At 41.8% G+C, this 21088-nt stretch overlaps 1 protein-coding gene across 1 annotated transcript in view; it reads left to right on the forward strand.

The window, feature by feature from the left end:
* ADARB2 (adenosine deaminase RNA specific B2 (inactive)) overlaps positions 1 to 21088 on the forward strand; it is a 432280-nt gene that overhangs the window by 324228 nt on the left and 86964 nt on the right. The gene's annotated exons all lie outside the window — the stretch shown is intronic.

Consider the following 21088-nt stretch of genomic DNA (forward strand, 5'->3'; position numbering starts at 1 on the left):
GTTAGCATTCCTGTTATTTAATCAGTTGGGCTAATGGTCTCTGGAAACTTAGGAAGTGAACAGCTGAGAACAAGAAAGAATTGGACTGGGTTATGTGTGCTCTATTGGAGAGTCTATATGGTTTTGGCATTTATGTTCCTGCAGTGAATTCAAATGATAATGCTGATGGTGATATTTAGTTATGAAACAGAAGAAATAACGTAAACAATAGCAACTCCCTAATAAGTACAGAAGTGCTAAACAGCCAAAAATAAAAACACTGCAGCAACAAGGCCAAATTCTGCACCGGGTTACATCTATATAAATCCGGTTAAGCCTCATTGGGTTCATTGGGGTTACACAGAGGAGTTAAAGTAAGAACCGGTGTAGCACAATTCCCACTCCCATCCCTGGTTTGGGGGGATGAGCCCTCCCTCACAGCTCCTCTTCCTCATTGGTTTGTGTAATGAGAACTCCTCTTCCTGCCTCAATCTTGTTATTGGGTGTAACTGAGAGCAGAATTTGCTCTGTGCATGGCATCCGAAATTCGAGTCTTATGCCCAGTTCTTCCATTAGCTATTCAAGGAAATTTAAATATAGTATATTGCAAAGCAAACAAAAAATACTGGTCAGTTTCGCAATACAATGCATGTTTATTTTTTAACAGAGTTTTCATTTTTTCCCCCAAATTACTTTATGGAGATAAATACAACAGAGCAGACAGTATAAGTATAGTATAGTATAAGTACACAAGTTCATAATTTTGGGATGCAGTCATATACCATTGTGAGGGGTATTACATAAGAACCAAGAATGATGGACAGATAGTATTTTCATAAAAAGATTTTCTGTGGCATGGATCTCCAGAGTATTTGAGCCCCTCATATATATTAATAAATTTGAATGCATCTCATTATTATAATCCCCATTTTACAGATGGAGAACTGAGGTACAGAATTATGAGACTTTCCCAAGGTCACAAAGGGCATCTTTGGTAGAGCCCAGGAACTGAATCCAGAAGTCCCAAGTGTTCTCTCCACTGCTGTAAGGTTAGATTGAAAGATTTTTTCTGCTCATTCAGTTCCAGTGAAAAATATCACTGGAAATTGTATACAAATACACAAAATCAGTTTGGTGGTCTCAATCCATGACTGTCCAAAACACACAAACCAGTTCCACAATTGACAGAAATTATTTCACATGTTGGCAACCTCATTGGAGAAGCTAAAAATTGAAGGGAATGGAAACAGATCTAACTTTCTCAACCCTAAAGGTGGTCTCACCCAGTTTGGGCAGGGTAGCGTATGGGAGTATGCAGTGTCACTCACGTATTGAAACTTTTCTGTCAATAATAGAGGACATTACCCACCAGGGCTGTCGATCCATCATCTTGCAGAAATACTAAATGCACAAGATTTTAAAAACTCAAATAAATAAATAGGACCTGCACATGCACCTAGAGACACATTGGGGTTTGCAGGCCTTTTGGGGGCTTGTCTGCATTAGAAACTCTTATCATATCAGGACACATGTTAATTGACATGATGTTGAACATGGAGTCGAGACAAGGCTATGTCATGTTTAACATCATGCTTGCTAGCCATGGTTAACTATTGTTACTCCATAGATTTCCTGTGTGTCCACCCTATGTTTAGCTATGACCAGCTGACACGATATTCAACATGACTTGTCCTTGTCGTCACTGTATGTATTGCATCATATTGGTTCATAAACATGTGTCCTAACAAGGTGTGATTCCCCAAGGTAGATAAGGCCTTGGAGAGACGTAGACAGCACCTCAAGGAATGAGAATGAGTTTCAAGGCCTAGGATAAGAGGGAGCCATGTAGAACTCTACAAAATTTACCATTTCTCCATAGAATTCAGCACAAGAAGTTTCATCCTGTTGTTTGATGTCATTTTGCATCTTCTCTGCCAAATTTGGCTTTATTCACAATTTAGATTAAATGGTTATTCTTGAATCAAAAATCTGCAGAAATACAAATGTTGGCATGTTTTGACTGGTATGACCATAGCTGATAAAGGATAGGCCTATTTGCACCCTTTTCTGCTCAAGAAAGCACCCCTTATTACCAAAAACTGACACTGAAAAATTAGCCTACGTTTGCTTTAAAAAAAAAAAATGTCTGACATATTTTTGAGTTCGTAATGAAAAGAGAAAACTGATTAATTTCACATTCCATTCCAAGCATTTCACACATTTCTCTAGCCATTCACAGTAAGTGCTGCCTGTTCTGTCTCTATCTGTCATCCTAACTTCAAATCAGCCCTGGTCTACACTGCGGGTGGGAAGGTCGATCTAAGTTACGCAACTTCAGCTATGTGAATAACTTAGATTGACTTACCACCGCGGTGAGTCGACTGCTGCCGCTCCCCCGTCGACTCTGCCTGGGCCTCTCACAGCACTGGAGTACAGGAGTCGAGGGGAGAGCGCTCGGAGGTCGATTTATCGCATCTAGGCTAGATGCGATAAATCGATCCCCGCTGGATCAATCACTGCCCACCGACACGATAGGTAGTGAAGACATACCCACAGTCAGGAGTCAGTTTGCTCATCAGATGAGTTGGTGTCCCATATAAAGCACAGAGAGTTAAAAGCTAGTTAGAACAGGAGAAGGAAAAGGCTGGGTGGGGGAAATATAGGCCATACTTCTAGTCTGGAGGAAATGTCTTCCTAAAAGTATATAAAGTATAAAAGTAAAAGAAATGATCAGCCTATAATGGAAAGTTACCTGGAAAACTGTACTTAGACTCATAGATTTTAAGGTCAGAAGAGACCATAATGATCGTCTAGTCTGACTCCTGCACAACGCAGGCCACAGAATCTCACCCACCCACTCCTGTAACAAACCCCTAACCTATGTCTGAGCTATTGAAGCCCTCAAATGGTGGTTTAAAGACTTTGAGGTGCAGAGAATCCTCCAGCAAGTGACCCATGCCCCATGCTGCAGAGGAAGGCAAAAAAGCCCCAAGGCCTCTGCCAATCTGCCCTGGAGGAAAATTCATTCCCGACCCCAAATACCGTGATCAGCAAGTACCAACCCTCTCACCTTACATCCTCTTTACACTCACACGTTCTGTACCTTCTCTCACATGCTCCTTTTCATAAACTTTCTAGGGCCTGATCTTGCAAAAGTCACTGATGGGACTCCTTTCACTAGTAAGGATGACTCGCATAAGTAAGGAATGCAGGACTGAATCCTGGACCCATAGATATTCTAACTCTTTCATGCATCTGATCTCATATTGTTTATTATTTTTATGACTACTGCAGACTAGCCTAAGCCTTGTGTATGCTCAGAAATAGGCCTGATACCGCAGTCTGTGCAACAAGAGTGTAGACAAGGGCAACCCAGGGTTGATTTGACAGGGTTTGGCTCCCAGATCAAACTGATCAAACGGCTGCACTGATAGCTGAAATGATACTATTCACAGATGTAGAAAATGCTTTAGTTCTTGACTATGAAACCTTTTCAGTGCCAGCCGTGCTTAATGTGAGGGGTTGGTTAGGAGGCTCACAAGGGGCTGTATATGTGGTCAAAAAAAATTAATTTAATTTAAAATCAAGCTGAGTCTCTGAGGGGTGCACTTTAGGCACTGTTTTACCACAGCCGCTGCTCCCAGATCTGATAGACCCCCCCACACACACACATACTTTTTTCAGTCCATTTTAAGGCCTCAGACCCACCCTCTGCCCACAAAATGCTGAAAAGCCATGTTCATTGGGTTCCTATAGCAACTGTTACTCTACCCATTACACCTCCACAATTGTAAAATTTCTCTTCACCCAGTAGGATTTATTTTCCTTCAGTCAGTGGTTCGCAGACAGCTTCAAATGAACTTTGTTTTGGGTGTGGAGCGGGGGGGTTGATCTGTATTTTTTTCTTCCCCTCCAAGTCTTTTGTTGGGCATTTACTTGTGCTGGAAGACAACGTCCTGCTGACACTTAGAGAAGCATCAGTGAGTAAAGTCTGCTGTACAGGCTGCAAAGCCATCTGGACTTTCTGCTGAAAAGGTTGGACATGGATTTAGGCAAGATTTTATCACATCTGAAAAAAAAATCTGCAGACCGTACATCTTCCAAGGTTGCTGTCAGATTTTTTTTTTTTTTGTCAGTTGCAAAACAAACCAAAAAAAATGACAAACAGTGGGAAGGCAGTAAGGATGGAGATATAAATCTCTAGAGGAAGCTTTGTCAAAGGTAGTGGAGTATAAACAAAAAATAAATTAGTTTTGATTTTATCAGAAACTGGACAGACTTCTATTCGTACAATAGTTTTTTCTGAGATTCTCGAAGCTGCCTCGATAGCACTTCCAAAAAGCTAAACACAGATTCACTCAACACAAGCAGAGAGTTTTTTCCTTCTAAAAGCTACAAAGGGTTAAAAAAGTATACTCTCCGGAAGGAAAATGGGGGCTGGGGAGGTAAGAAGACACATGCAATGAAAGAAAACTACAGGAGCTTTGAAATTCTGTGCCTTCTTTTTTCCCGGTTGATCAGCATGACACGTTACCTCCTTTTTCCAGAGAGTTCAGCTCTTGAGTCCAAAAGTGTTACGTAGCTTAGCAACATCTGCTACAAAAAAAAAAAAAAAGAAAGAAAAAAGCTTTCTTGTAGTTTGAAGAAAAGGTAGAGCAAGTCTGTATGTCAGAAGTAATCCCTTAACTCGATGTCTTGTGAGCAGAACAGGAGATGGCAAGTTACTGGATGTAAATTATTGGCATGCCCTTTAGGTTATATGCAAGTTGGCAAGTGTGCTAACACCCAGCAATTGCCCTAAAAACACATACCGATGACACAACTTATGTATTCCAAATGCCAGATGTTAAACATTGCATCTGCTGGTAATTCAATTTCCTCCATGCTGTTGTCATTTGAAATCTTGCGAGACTGTTATGTTGATGGGACAATGGCTGCACATTGCAACCGAGAAGTGTGACATTAGAGATCCTCAGATGAAAGGTGCCAAGTTTATGTATTAATATCTAAAGAAAAAAAATCTTCCTCCAATTTTTTTTTGTTTAACTTCTAGGAGCTAGTGATCAGAGCACAAAACTAGGAGTCAGGACTCCTGGGTTCTATTTTCAGCTCTGCCACTGACTTACTGCACCTTGGGCAAGTTACTAACCACTCTGTGCCTCAGTTTACCCATTGGTAATGTGGGAATACTGTAATTGTATTTACCCACCTCACATGGATCTTCTGAGGCATAATTAATTTACTTAGAGAGGCTTAGTTAAAAGGTGCATTATAAATACAAAGCATTATGGTTTACTATTGCTTTATTTATTTATTCATTTATTATTTGTCTTGGTCTTCCCAAGACGTTATATTCCTAAATTTTGTACTACAAAAATGTGTCAACGGTGAGTAAGGTCCATATCTCATAACCTACTTAGGTGCTTAAGTCCCAGTTTTAGACTCCAATGTGATCCACAAAACTCCTTCTCAGCTGTATGTGCCTAAACTCACCCAGTGCTTACATTTTTGCAGTAAAAGTTCCCTAGCTGCCTAGGTTTTTGCCTCTAGGCATCTGCACTGCTGCCTCACTCTGGGCATCTGGGTGCCTAAGCTCCAAAGCAATCCACAAACCAAAGGAAGAAAGTTGTTCGTCCACCTGCCTCACGTGCAGGGCCTGATTTGGTAGATGAGCTCAGAAGTCACTGCCCGGATTGGGTCCACTCAAAATCTGACCACCTGCAGAATTAGGGGTGGTAGTGGCTCCCTTGTAACTTTTAGTCCATGGGGAGAGCACTCACCTGGTCACAACACCTACATTCCTTTGGGGATCCAGACCTAAATTACGCAGTAGCTAGAGTGACAATATTCTACTCTTAATGTAGATCCAACTGGTCTATAATAATGTAGATATTGCCCTATTTATGGCAAAATTCAGTCCACCATTTACACATACGTGTATGTATATGAGAAAAGGTTATCAAGTGGGGTATAGCTGTTATGCCCCATTCTGAGTTATCCCAGGATTAACAGAATTCATACTCAATCATCTCCCAGAGCTGGTGCTCAGAAGCAGTTTTCTGAGGCAGAGGTTAGTGCCAGGGGAAGTCATCATCAAGTTTTAGTGCAGGTACTCCCACATTTGGCCTTATCTTCCATGCAAGAGATTATGACTCCTTCTGACAGGAATTATCTGAGCAGAAAGCTCCATGTGGGGGTGCAGGCAGATTGGAATATGGACTCATATTAATGCTGCCTTTTCAGCTTTAGGGCCAGATCTTCCACAGGGGTGAATAGGCTTAGCTCCATCAACTTCAGTAGAGCTATGTTGATTTATACTAGCTGAGGATATGTACCTTGATGTGCCCCAAAATCAATGAAGGCCTGGACTTAGCCCTTGGTGACTTAAACAAATACCTTTCACACCCCATGAGTTGCCATAGGATTGTGGTATCAGGTGTTTGGGAATTTCTCCTCTGCCAAACAAGTATAGACCCAGTTGAAATAATGGACCTGACTCTAATGGTATAATTTTAGCATAACTCACAACACAAAACCACCTGAAATAATCTTGTTAGTGAGGAAAACAGCCTGCAACTGAGATAACTTGAAATGTAAATTGCCTTAATACCCCTCCAGATCAAGCAAGAGGTCATTAAGAAGACTAAAGCAGGATTTCTAGGTTCATTACGCAAAATGAGAGCATGCACCTTAATAACAAGAAAACGTAGAAATCCACTGTCTTTATAATGACTGCCTTTCAGTAGACTGTGTGTCTCACTATGTAGCAGTTATGAAGGGTGCATTGTTTGATCCCTTGCTGGGTACAGCAGTTCAGAATAGATGAGATTTGTTTTAGACACGGACTGCCACCCCTCCGTGTGTAACAAAGCATATGTGTGATGTGGAATCCTGTTAATAGTACAGCTCTTTAATGAGAACCATAAACACATGGGGGTTGATTTTCAAAGTAGTGCTCATGGGATTTAAGAATACACAGTTCTCGCACTGCTTCGAAATTTACCCAAGAGCCATCCCTCTTCTGACTTTAGTGTTAAAGCAGACCTTGAACAGTCAACAGTATTGTTTGTGACAAGGATATAATGCTACTGTTAATTTCCAAAGGGTGTTCATCTTAATGTATGTGAGAAAGACAAAGCAAGGAAATGGAAAACTGAAAGGACATTTCTCGGATGAAGCATTGATTTTATTAAAGAGATAGGGCTTGTAATATGAATTTAAAATCCAATTTTTATAGAGTATAAAAGGCTTTTTACAGAGTTAAACATTCCCAAATGCTGGTAGCTTTATAAAGCTTTTATCTAGTTAAAGGAAACTCATTCGAGCTAATTTAATGTCTGTAGTGGTACAACAGCTTGACACCTGAGGCTTGTCCTAAGCAGTCACAATGTTGCGAAGTGAACACAGCTTCATTGTTTTGAATTATTCAGCATTTACAGCCAATCTTATGTATGTCCCTGTAGAAAAAGGCTTTGGGGTTAAGGATCAGTTAAAAAAAAAAAAGCCCACAACCCTTCCTTTCTGGCATTTGTTAGCAGGTGCAGTATTGACTTTAAGAATGATTCTGCAAACTTGGCATGGACATTCTTCATTACCTAAGCAATAAATGCAAAACTGTACTCAGAACTAGCAGAAGCTGGAAAATGAAACATGGCCTCTGTCAAGGTTCCTCCCCCACTCTGAACTCGAGGGTACAGATGTGGGGACCTGCATGAAAAAAACCTTAAGTTACAAAAAAGATACACAGACAGAAATAGTTATTCTATTCAGCACAATTCTTTTCTCAGCCATTTAAAGAAATCATAATCTAACACATACCTAGCTAGATTACTTACTAAAAGTTCTAAGACTCCATTCCTGTTCTGTCCCTGGCAAAGACGACTACAGACAGACACAGACCCTTTGTTTCTCTCCCTCCTCCCAGCTTTTGTCTCCTCATTGGTCATTTTGGTCAGGTGCCAGCGAGGTTACCTTTAGCTTCTTAACCCTTTACAGGTGAGAGGAGCTTTCCCCTGGCCAGGAGGGATTTCAAAGGGTTTACCCTTCCCTTTATATTTATGACAGCCTCCTTTAGGGAACATCTGCTTATTTCAGTGGAGAAGCTTGTTTCTCTACATTTATTGAAATGGTACTTGTTTTGAAAGCAAGCCGATTACAAACAATAATGAATCAATCTCAAATGGAGGGGCTCATCCATTAGCATGCTAGCACTCTAATGTGAATTTAAAGATTCTAATTAAACCTAGATGCAAAATGTTTTACAAGTAAATAGCAAACTGTAGTTTTTGGAAGAGGTGGGAACTTTGGATTTGACAATATTTTTTGTTAATATACTCATTTGTATGGGTTCCATTTTTTTTTCAGCCAGTCCAGAGGTATATGAAACAAATAAAAGACACATATTAAGTTTCATTGATCTAGTGTAGTCAGGGGAATTTTTTTTGGAAACAAGATAGTTTATTTACTGAACCCTTAAACTAAATTCCTGTTCTATCTTTGTGTTTCCCATTCTTGCTGTATATGTCCCTTTTAGATGTTCATCAACAGCATGTCTGGATAATCACATTCACTGAAGTACATCTATACACACCTGATATGTGTGTGTTTATATAAAATTAAAAGACTAATGCATTACAACAGCAATCTCATCATAGTTATAGTTGAATCTCAGTTTCCAAATTTCCCCTCCTACTCTAGAAACCCCAATTCAAATTATTCCTACTTCAAATCTGACATGAGTGATCTCTGCCAAGCAGATAATTTTCCCTATAGTTTGAAGTTCATGAAAACCATTTTTAAGACAGGGTCTGCAAACATTCTCCTATTTCTTTTTTGTCACATTCTACCAGTTGCAAACAAAAGGTTTGTAGATGAGATTTTAAAGGATTTTAGTAAGCTGTGGTGCACAGAACCAAGCTTGAGATGGACAAACTAGTAACACCAGAATGGCTTGTCAGAAACCAGCAAATCCTTAAGGTTCACTGTGGCCGCTAATGACCTTTAGGAAGCACACTGTGGATATGAACAAGTTCTGGAAGTAAGATGGATTGCTTTTTCAGGTACAATTTCCTGCCATATGCCCATTCAAAGGGCCTCATCCAAGAGTCAGTGAATTCAGTGAAAAGCCTCCCATTGACTTCAGGGGATTTTGGACCAGGTGAAGAGTAAGGTTCCAAAGGTCCACAGGAAAAGGGTCCTCAACACCCCTCTCATTTCCTTCTCCCACTCCCGTCTTTGTATCTTTTCCATCCATCTCTTCCTGTGTGGAATGACCTCCCAGCCTCAGAGAGTCAGCTTTCCATCTTCTTCCCCCATAAAGCCCTATTTTTTCTGTGAAGCCCCCAAATTAAAATAATCAGAGTAGGAATTTACTGAAATGACTCCTTCCTCTGGGTCTTCCAATGTTTGTCAGTCTTGTATTTAACTGTAAACTCTACAGTGCAGGGATTCTCTTGATCCTACAGTTTCATCCAGCACCAAGCACATTGTTGATGCTTAACAAATAATCACTAATGATATAAAAATAAATAGACTAGACTAGCTAATGTGAAAATATGTCTGCCCTGGAAAGGACTGAGGAACAAGCAGGGTAATAACTCCCTAGCAGGGGGGGAAAGAGTGTCCAAATAAGAACTGCTTTGTGAGCAAGAATTTTTCGCCTCGTCCCAGCACAGTTAGCTGAGACATCAGAGATGCCATAGATTGACGCCCCCACATGTGCAGAACAAATTCAGTTTGTTTGATGATTACAGAAATATGGAATTTACCATGAGAGCTGCGCCACATATATAGTTAAAACACTCATAACAGATCTACTGAACAGGTTTTCTTGCTGTAGGGATTCTTCTGGCCAAATCAATGAGAGCATCTCATCTTTTTTATCAATTTTGGTCTGAGAAACTTGAGGGTGCTCAATTTAAAAATACATTATTTTTTATTAAAGCTTTGGTGAGAAGCACAATGCAGGGATGTGTAACAGGTTACATATGTGCACAGCTCACTCTAATAAATGTGATTAAGTAGACTCTCCTGAGTTGGGGTGTACGAGGAATATACTGATGTGTTCAGCGGAAATGAAAACATATAGTCAGACAAAATAAAATAATGTCTATGTGAGCTAAAACAAAGTCCCTCTCCTCTGGTCCCTGAGGGATAAACCAAAGCCAGACATAATGATTGATACCGTGCAGCAGTTATGATCAGACAGAAATAGTCATTGCACATCTCCAGGAAAGAATCACAACGAGCTCCCTGGCAGTGTCCTGTTCCTTCAGCAGTACTGTATAAATGCCTCTGCTGAGTTATGAAGGGAAACTAGGGAAATATCCCTATTTTACATAGGGGGAACTGAGGCACACAGTAAATTAAATCAGTGTCACAAAGGAAATGTGTGATTGGGCACAGTATTGAACGCCAGTATCTTGAGTCCTCAGTCTACTGCCCTACCACTCAAACCACCTTCCTAATAGTCTGGCTGTCTTTTTATCTGTCTGTTTCTTTGGTCCCTATCACCAAAGTCTCTGAGTGCCTTCCACCTGCACGCAGAACTTCCACTCTTTCCAGAAGACAAGGATTGAAATCAGCCTATGACCCTTTACCATCTTTTCTTCTCAGACCTGTATCTTCCAGATGACATAGTCCATGGAAAGAAGCTGATTACTTAATTGGCTCAAGGATACAGGTGTTGGGAGATAAATTTCCAGCCACCTATGGAAAAGTTATTTCCAAGCTCAGACCAAAGTATGCTGGGTAGCTATTTGCTACATACCCTGACCACTTTGTCTGCCATTTACCCCTATTCCACAAAAAGCTGATGAGACGTATGATTTAATGTAGCGACTTTGGAAAGGTATCTCTTTATAATTCAAATCCTCTGTGCCAGTTTTTTCTTCTGTTTGGATTAACGAAGAAAAATACTGATTCCTACCTTCAAAGAGGGTACGTTTTCTGCATATTGTGTAAGAAATTACGTGTACAGCTTCTGTTATCAGTGAAGGAGGTTGTGAACCTAATCCCCCATGCTCAACATTTACCCCCAAATGTCAGTAATTTACTGCAAAATAGAGTACTTGGGAGACAGGAGTAACAGAGCCCTGTGTGATATCTGTTTAGTAGACTATTTCATCCCACCCATATGCAAATCTAACCTTTCTGATATTTCAACCCTATAAACCCAAAGACAGGATTTCAATAGAAAATATTTACGAAAGGCTTTCTACTTTATAATCTATTGATTTTAATATCCTTACCACTCCTGTTGAATGTCAGTTTTACCCTGAAGACTGCCCCTGCAAACTTTAACACATTTAATTATTTATAACATTTGGAATATTAGTGCTGAGAAATGAATAAAAGTTTTCGGTTTTGTAATGTTATGATCTAAAGTTTGATTTTCCTCTGCGAATAATGCTGGTAATTTGATATTGCAATCAGGAGTTACAGAAGGGTACAGATGACACAGTGCAGCTTGAAAGAGAGTGACATTTATTTTCCACCTTATTTATGTACAGTAACAAAGAGCTCTTTAAATCCAGTGTTCCATTTTAGAGTATACTTTTGCAACTACAGATTCAGAATTATCTGTATTCTTTTTTTAACTAGACACCTAACTGAAGGCCTATTTCTGCCATCAATTACACATACGCAACCTCCATTGATTTCAGTGGGGGTGGGTAAGTGTAACTGACAGCAGAGTTTGGCAGATCTAGTTGGCCTTACACACATCACTCACCTCATTGACTAATGCAAGCAAGGTTTTGATGCTGAAGAGCTTGTTTCTGGCTTACATTTTCTGTTCATGTAGAAAAATCAAACTATGGAACATATGGAAGCTGTAATTTAAAAAGCAGACAGACAAAAAAACTTGTTCTGAAACTTAGTTTGGGAGTTTAAAGAACTTGGCGAATTAAAGGTTCATTCTGCTAGAGAGCCAGATTCTGCCACCCTTAGTCAGTGGGTACCTTACTCTGTTGATTTCAGTGGGACTACTCAATGAGTAAGGTATTACTCAGCATACATGTGGCAGAATCTGAGTCCTGATTTAGCAAAGCATGGGCTTAAATCCCACTGACTTCAAAGGTTGAAAGTTGAGCACATGCTTAAGTACTTGGCTAAATCTGTATCCTAGCATACAGGACCTAAAGTAAAGCCCGCTGAAGTGTGTTATCTCCATTGACTTCAATGGATTTTGGATCAAGCCCAAAGTCTGTAGGAAAGCTCACCTCCTACATAGTGCCCTTCAGGAATCAGACCCTGTATCAGAAACTGTGCATTCTTGTGGATTTTCAAAGCACTGAATGTCAATAGTCCCCTCTTCCCCCCAAGATTTGCTGTCTGTTTATGCCATTACACTTTTAGTTCAACTGCATGCTGTCCTGCTGGCTGCATAGTTCACAATGAATATTTCTATTTTCTTAAGTTTCTGCATCTTCCTTCTGGCCTGCCTTTTTCACCAGCTGTGAGACTGTCATATTGAGATTGCCAAGATCTATTCTGCTCTTTCATTTAAGCAAGATGGGGACTCTTGTCTTCAGTCCTGATATCTGGCAACTGTAACCATGGGTGTCACCAAATATAGAGATTCTCACAGATGAGTTTCATAAAGCAGAAATGGCAAAGACTCCCCCTCTCTCCTCCACCCCCACCCCACCCCCAAGGTGTGCATGATTTTAAAACTCTTTTGATGGCAGGCAACTTTTCCTTGCCAATATTCCTAAGAATCCCGGTGATGGACTTGTCGCCAGGCTCATGTTATCCTTTGATACTAAGAATTTCCTGGCTTTTACCCCATTGGCAAGTTACCTAGCTATGTACCTTTTAGTAATTTAGGACTGTTGTTTAATTGTAAAGCCATGACCAAGAAAATCTATTGGCCCGAATACCAGGGATGCCTGTGAGCTGGATGGGATAAGTCTGTACAGCACTTACTTCCACAATGTTCGGCCACTGTTTATTAAATCCACAATTTGGTTTGGGTTTGGGTTTTTTGTTTGTTTTGTGTTAACGGAAAGATTCAAACCTGATGTGGGGCCTGATCTACTGCCTCTGAAGTCAATGTAAAGGCTCCTGTTGACTTGATAGATCAGGCCAATGATGCTGTTATGGTAGTTTATGTTTCAGTATTGTGTAAGAACAGGAGACCACACATTCCAGTAGTTACAACACAGGACTGGGAATCAGGACTGTACTCTATTCCCAGCTCTGCTACTGAGTCATTGTGTGGATCTGGGGTCAGTCCTGCAAGGTACTGAATACTCTTGTAATGTACTACTCACACTCAGTTCTCATTGGAGTAAATAGGAATAGGAGGGCATTCAGCACCTCACAGGACTGAACCCTTAATCTCTGTATACCTCATTTTCCCCATCTGCACAAATAGAGATCATGTTGCTTATCCACCCATGTGAAGTATTTTGAGATTTGCAGATGAAAATTTCTATATAAGTGACAAGTATTAGCATTATATTGTAGCTCTTCGATTGCCTTCTAGATTAGGTCTTGCACTACTGGTTGATGCTTCTGAATCCTACTGTATTTTACAAGGACCAGCATATGTCACTCCATCATTTCTACATTGCATTAATTTTACTGGCATCCTGTTCAGCAATTTATTCCAAACTAAAATACTCTCCTGTCGTATTTTAGCTAAGAGGCTTCACATTTAATGGATTTCCTATTCTTCAAAGTCCCTGGTCACTCTTTGAGATCAGTGAATGCTAAATTCCTTATTGTCCCTAAATGTTATATGAAGTCATGTCATTCTTTTGCCTTTACTGAGTCTCATTGCCCTCTGGCTTTAGAATCCACTGCCAAATGAGGTAAAGAACGCTCCGAGTTCTGGGATTTCTAAATCCAAAGTTAAAAGTTATTTGTTCTTTTTAGAATTTTTAAAATGAGTCTTTTAGGAATTGCATGTGCCTCTAAGCTAATTAACTCTTAATGAGCACAAAATGCCTTGGGATGCTTATATGGAGGGCACTGTGAAAATGCAGGCAAGGATTGGTCTGTAATACTATGGGAGATTAAATGGATGATTTGAGTCTTTTTAAGATGATGGTGCAGATTGTTTCACTGAGACATTCCCTTTTTAAAAAATTCTAAATAAGCTGATCAGATTTGCAGTTCACACTGTGTGAACCCAACCATAGCAATCCTAGGTGCATATTTTTATTTTCCTGTTCGCCTTATTATGTTTTTAAATATGGAAAACAAGATTAGAAACAGAGTTTTATATCATGAAAGCCAGGCACTGTTATAGTGGTCACCATAGAGAACTGGAGTTCAGGGCAACTGGGTGCTCTTTCAAGCTCTGCTGCTGACCCTCTTGGGCCCATCATTTACCCTTTCTGTGCTTTAGTTCACCCATCTGTAAAATGGGTATAATTGTATTTATATTACAGGTTTGCAGTGAGGCTTAATACATTTATGGATGTTTAGTGTTTGGGGATACTTTGATAAAGGTATTATTCATAAGTGCCAAGTATTATTATAATTCATAGATAATTCATAGATTTATAGTGTTTGTGGCCAGAAGAGATCATTAGATCATCTATTCTGACCTCCTGTATATCACAAGCCATTACATTACACCCAGTTACTCCAGTATTGATCCAAATAACTCAGGTTTGACTAAAGCACATCTTCCAGAAAGGCGTCCAATCTTGATTTCAATACATAATGAGATGGAGAATCCACCAGTTTCCCTGGAAGTTTGTTCAGTGGTTAATCACCCTCACTGTTAAAAATTCATACCTAATTTCTCATTTGAATTTGTCTACTTTCAGCTTCCAGCCATTGGTTCTTGTTATGCTTTTCTCTGTTCCATTAAAGAGCCCTTTGCTAGTCCCTATTTTCTCCTTGTGAAGGTACTTATACACTGTAATCAAGCTAGCTCTCAATCTTCTTTTTTAAGCTAGACGGGCCGAGCTTTTTCAGCCTTTCACTGTAAGGCATTTTCTCCAGCTCGTGAATTATTTTCATTGCTCTTTTCTGCACCCTCTCCAATTTTTCAGCAACCTTTTAAAATGTGGACACCAGAAATGGACCCAGTGTTCCAGTATCAGTCTCACCAGTGCCACATGAAGTGGCTAAATCCTTACTTTTACTCACTTCTCCCCTGTTTACACATCCAAGGGATGGCATTAGCCTGTTTTGCTACAGCATCACACTGGGAGATCAGGTTCTGTTGCTTGACCACTCTGACCCCGAAATCCTTTTCAGAGTCATTGCTTTCCAGGATACATTCCACCATTCTGTAGGTATGGCCCGAATTCCCTGTTCCCAGACATATGACTTTGCATTGGCTGTATTAAAATGTATGTTGTTTGAAGGGCCCACCTGGCCAAGCAATCCAGATCTCTCTCTAAGACTGTCAATTCTGCCAATCTTTGTGTCATCTCCTGATTTTATCAGCAGGGATTTTATATTTACTTCCAGATCATTGATGAAAATGTTGAATAGCATTGGGCCTATTGGGGGGAGGGATAGCTCAGTGGTTTGAGCATTGGCCTGCTAAACCCAGGGTTGTGAGTTCAATCCTTGAGGGGTCCATTTAGGGATTTGTGGCATAAATTGGGGATTGGTCCTGCTTTGAGCAGGGGGTTGGACTAGATGACCTCCTGAGGTCCCTTCCAATCCTGATATTCTATGATTCTATGTGATGGAGTGTCCACCCTACACAGGACTGGATGGGGTTAAGATGGCCAGGCAGCCCAATTAACACAACAGGCTGCATGTGGAGGAGGAGCCAGGGAGCAGGGAATTGACTGGAAGCAGGCTCAGCTGGGGGGGTCTATATAAGCCAGGAAGCTGGCAACAGTTACTCCCTGAGAGGAGGGAGGCTGGTGAACCCAGTGAGGGGGGAAGCCAGGAAGGTAGGAGAAGACTCAGGAAATAGTAGCAAGGTAGGACATTGCAGGCCGGGGCTGTTAATCGGAGGGCCCCTGAGCTGAAATCAGGCGTAAAGCGTGGGCCCGGGTTCTCCTACCAGCCACTGAGGACATGGCATAGACCAGGCAAAGGGCAGTGGATTGCCTGGGATATTTTGTTCTGGAAAGACTTTGTTACTTTCCCTGGAAAGGGAGGACATTTGTGACCTGGCCAATGAGCCAAGCCACAATGCAGATCCATGAGTGAGCAGGGCCACAGAGCAAGACAGGATGGGGGAAGACACCACCAGAGAGGGAGCACAAGCCTCTCCTGGGAAAGCTAATTCCCAGGACAGCCGGCAGGAGGCTCACTGGTGGTCAGTGCACCCCATGACAATTGATGGAGAATGTGGGCACCTGGTCACCCCGATACAAGGGGTGTTTAAAAGAATGCTGTGGACCATAAAGGACTGCAAAAGACAGTCACCCCTGATGCAAAGGGAGCGTGGAGAGCTATAACAGAAAAAGAGATAAAGTGACAGTGAGTGCATCCGGTGACAGTCTAGTACCGGTTTCTGTGGAACCCCACTGGAAACACGCCCATTCAATGATGATTCCCCATTGACAACAACTTTTTGAGATATGTCCACTATCCAGTTCTTAATCCATTTAACATGTGCTTTATTGATATAGTATAGTGCCAATATTTTAATGAGAATATTGTATGGTACTAAGTCAAAGACCTTACAAAAGTCTAAGTATATCACATCTGTGTAGTTGCCTTTATCAACCAAACTTGTAATCCCATAAACAAATGAAATCAGGTTTTTTTGACAAGACCTATTTCCCATGAAACCATGTTGATTGGCATTTATTATATCCCTATCCTTTACTTTTTATTAGTAAGAACCCTGTATCAGCTTTTCCATTATTTTGCCCAGGACTGATATCAAGCTAACCAGTCTATAATTACCTGAGTCATCTCTCTTGCTTTTTTTTTTAATATTGATACAATATTAGCAATCTTCAAATATTACGGAATTTCCCCAGTATTCCAAGTTTTCTTAAAAATTAATATTAGCAGTACAGAGCTTTCCTGAGGCAACACTTTTAGGATTCTTGGATGTAAGTTCTACAGGCCTACTGACTTAAAAGTGTTTTCCTAATACATGATATTTACCATCCTCCTTAGCTGCTAATAGACTGGAACATACCTTATCCTTTTAATGTGTTACAAGTACATCATCCTGCATCTTTCCAAATAAACAACAGAAATATTTATTGAACTCTTTTGCCTTTTCTGCATCATTACCAGCTTTACCATCTCCATCTAGTAATGGGCCTACACCATTGTTCGGGTTTCTTTTGTTCCTAATATACTTTAAAAACTATTTATTATTGTTTTTAGCTCTGCTAGCCATAATTATGGTTATTATGGTAGAGATTTTCCAAAACACAAAAGGGAGTTAGGCTCACTGCTCCCATTGACTTTCAATGGAAGTCAAATGTCTAACCACCTTTTAGCTTTTGCTCAAGGGACACTGGGTTCCATCCCAAAGAGTTTACTCAGCAAATGCTACTGAGATTTGCAGACTTTAAGGTTGTTCGTGTGCACCAGAGTTATCACTAGCAATATGAGTTATTTTATTATTAACACGCATTCACACAGCACTGCTAAATGGATAGAGCACTTCTTCACACAACTAAAATAACACAGGCTTCAGATTTCCTGTCACTAGTTTGAAGTGTTAGGTGATTAAATATATGTGTGTTTATATGTATGGATAACATAAAGCTGAGGATATGTCAAGACCCTGTCTATTACTCATGCCATGGCATGTTTGCAGACAATTCTTAGCACTTAGCGCTTATATCACCTTATATCACAATTCTTAGCACTTATATCACCTTCAAAATACTTCACAAACATTACCCATTTAATGCTCGCAACAGTCATGTGAGGTAATTAAGCATTATTAGCAGCCATTTTACAGACAGGGATATTAAGAGACTGACAAGAGAAGAAACCAGATGAGAGTTACACAGCAAGTAGGATGAAGAACTCAGGAACACCTGCAATCAGGAGTGGTGTAAGGTCCCAAAAAGTGAGGGGGCCACCGGCTCCCAAACGGTGCCCCCCCATGGCCCTTCTCCCTGAGGTCCTACCCCTGCCCCTCAAACACATGTCCCCACTCTGCCCCTTCACACTGAGTCCACACCCTAGCACTGCCCATTCCCCCAAGACCCCTCCCTGGCATCACCCCTTCTCCCCGAGCCCCCACCCTCACCACCCCATCTCCCTGAGGCCCTGCCCCCATGCCACCCTTTTCCCCCAGGGCCTCTCCCTTGCACCATCCCTTCCCCCAAGGCCCTGCTCCCACGCCGCCTCTTCCCCCCAAGACCCCACCACCTCCACCCAGTCGTCCAGTGCCCCTGTTTGCAATCCCATGCCCCACTAGCCCAATGGCCATTGAGGATATCCCTACCCTGCAGTCCCACAGTGCGATTGCAGTTTGTGCAGACATTCCCAAACTAGCTTTGAACTTGTTAGCTCGGATACCAGAGCTTGCTGCAGCAGCAAGGGCTTCAGTGCAAGCCCCGCCCGTGGAGAATTACAAGCTTCCAGGTGGGCTTGGACAGGCTGCACTGAAGCCTGTGTTGCTGCAGCTTCATTGCTCCAGCACCCAAGCTAGCGCAAATAAACCTAGTTCCGGGAGGTCTACCCACACTGCAACCACACCATGTCATTGCAGGTAGAATGTTAACCCTGACATGCTGACCGCATTCCAAGTGAATTAGGCACATAGGTCCCCAGTTAGTTACCTAAACTACATGGGTACATGACTAGATATTTGAATGTGCTGATTTTTGATGCACTGAGCACCCACAGTTGCATTCATGATATCTATAGTTTTATTACAGTTTCACATTTATATTTTGGTAGCGCCTAGAGGTCAACCACATCAGGGACTAGGGTTGCCAGATGCCCGTTTTTTGGCCAGAAAGTCTGTTTTATTTGGGCTTTTCCCAGAGATCCAGTTTAGCCCAGTAACAGTAAAAGGCAATAACTGCTGCTTAATCAGGACCATGTTAATGAAGACTCTTCTAAATGGACCAGATTGCTCAGAGATTGCATGATGCAAGTGAGACCCCAAGAGATCTGAACCCAGGACGCAATTCTAAGCTTGAGTCTTGTAACACAGAAGTTTTCAGTTGAAAGAGTTTTTGTTGTTGTTTGTTGCTGAGACAAACTGAGGCACTTAATCAGAGCAGTCAATTAATAGGGCTGTCCTGTACGGTGCTTCAAATAAGATCAGGGTAATCCACTGGCAGGCCATGAGGCAGTTTGTATACATTGACTGTCCACAGGCACGGCCGCCAGCAGCTCCCAGTGGCTGCGGTTCGCCGTTCCCAGCTGCAGGTTGCCCACCACTGGTTCTGATCTATTTTGAATAGCCCCCTCTCTGTGGTTGTGGGTGAAACGCTCTCAGATTATTCAGACTGGAACTCTTTATGTGGCTCAGACCACTGACCAGAGTAGGGCCCAATCCTGAGAAATGCTGAGCACCCTCCTCTCACTGCCTATTGATTTCAATGTGGCTGTGGTGCTTCGCACATCTCGGGGACAAGCCCCGCTGCTGCCTAGTGTAGCCCATACCAACACAGTGCTGCAGGGCAGGGGTTACTGCTCTTTTGCAGGTACCACCCTTTATGTGAAACATAAGAAGAGGTCTCTCCAGCTGTTTTTGATGGCTGTCTATGTGGAAATTAAAAATCTTATGATATGTTTCTAAAAGAGTTGGCGATAACCCTGGAGTCCATCATTTCTGCTCTCTTAGCTTCACTGGGCCATTAAAGGCTCTTCTTAAATGTGGAATAAGGAGCTTCTTGTGGCACCTCAGCTGCAACACAGAACTCAAAGGGCATCTCAGACTTTGCTTGGCTAGGACCCAGCCAAGGGAAAAAGTAACTTTTCTTTAAGTTTCATGAAGCGATTGAAAGCTTTGCTAAATTAACATTCATGAACAACAAAAATACTGAAAAAAATCACTGAGAAAATTAGGTGACTCCCCCTCTGTTCAGCCCAGTAAATGACTTGCTGGGGCAAAGAAACACTTTTTCAGACAAGTAAAATGCTTTCAAGACTGGTAAATTTTTCTATGAACTAGCCCTGGACCAATGACCAGAAACAAAATTTGTCAAATTCTAGGACTTTTTCTTGAGCACTAAGAATTTGATTCAAAGCCTAGTCAAAGTGAGCCTTCCTATTGATTCACTGGGTTTTGGGTCAGCTCCTAACATCAACCTTCTCAGGATATGTCAACAATGCAATAAAAAAAGACTCTGAGCTCAGGTCAATTGACTTCAGCTCATAGGGCTCAGGCTGCCGGGCTAAAAATAGCAGTGTAGAGATCCCCAAGCCCAGGTTCTAAGGCCAACTCCCCTCATGGGGTTTCAGAGTCCAGGCTCCAGCTTGAGCCCAAACATGTGCGGTGGAATTTTTAACCCCTTAGCCAGACCCCTGGGCCAGCCTCTGCCATGCCGTGTGTCTTTTGTTGCAGTGCAGATGTACCCTTAGAGGCAGCGAGTAGCCATTTATGATATTGATCCTAGGGCAGGTTTCAGACTGGTAGCCGTGTTAGTCTGTATCAGCAAAATCAACGAGGAGTCCTTGTGGCACCTTAGAGACTAACAAATTTATTTGGGCATAAGCTTTCGTGGGCTAAAACCCACTTCATCAGATGCAGGGAGTGGGTTCTATCCCACGAAAGCTTATGCCCAAATAAATTTGTTAGTCTCTAAGGTGCCACAAGGATACCTCGTTGTTTCTCCTAGGGCAGGGGGTCTCAAACTTTTTCTTTCTGAGGCTCCCCAACATGCTATAAAAATTCCCATGCTCACCTGTGCCACAACAACTGGTTTTCTGCATAGAAAAGCCAGAGCCAGCATTAGAAGATAGCAAACAGGGCAGTTGCCTGGGGCCCCACGCCACAGGGGGCCCCCATGAAGCTACATTGCTCAGGCTTTGGCTTCAACCCCGAGTTATGAGGTTCAGGGCCCTGGGATTCAGCCCCAGGCAGCGGGGCTTGGGGCGGCAGGCCTTCAGCTTTCTGCCCTGGGCCCCAGTGAATCTAATGCTGGCCCTATTTGGCAGACACCCTGAAGCCTGCTCACAGCCCCTCAAGAAGGCCCCGGACTCCTGGTTAGTTTCAGAGTAACAGCCGTGTTAGTCTGTATTCGCA

Source organism: Lepidochelys kempii, chromosome 2 (assembly GCF_965140285.1).
Source record: "Lepidochelys kempii isolate rLepKem1 chromosome 2, rLepKem1.hap1, whole genome shotgun sequence".
NCBI lineage: Eukaryota > Metazoa > Chordata > Testudines > Cheloniidae > Lepidochelys > Lepidochelys kempii.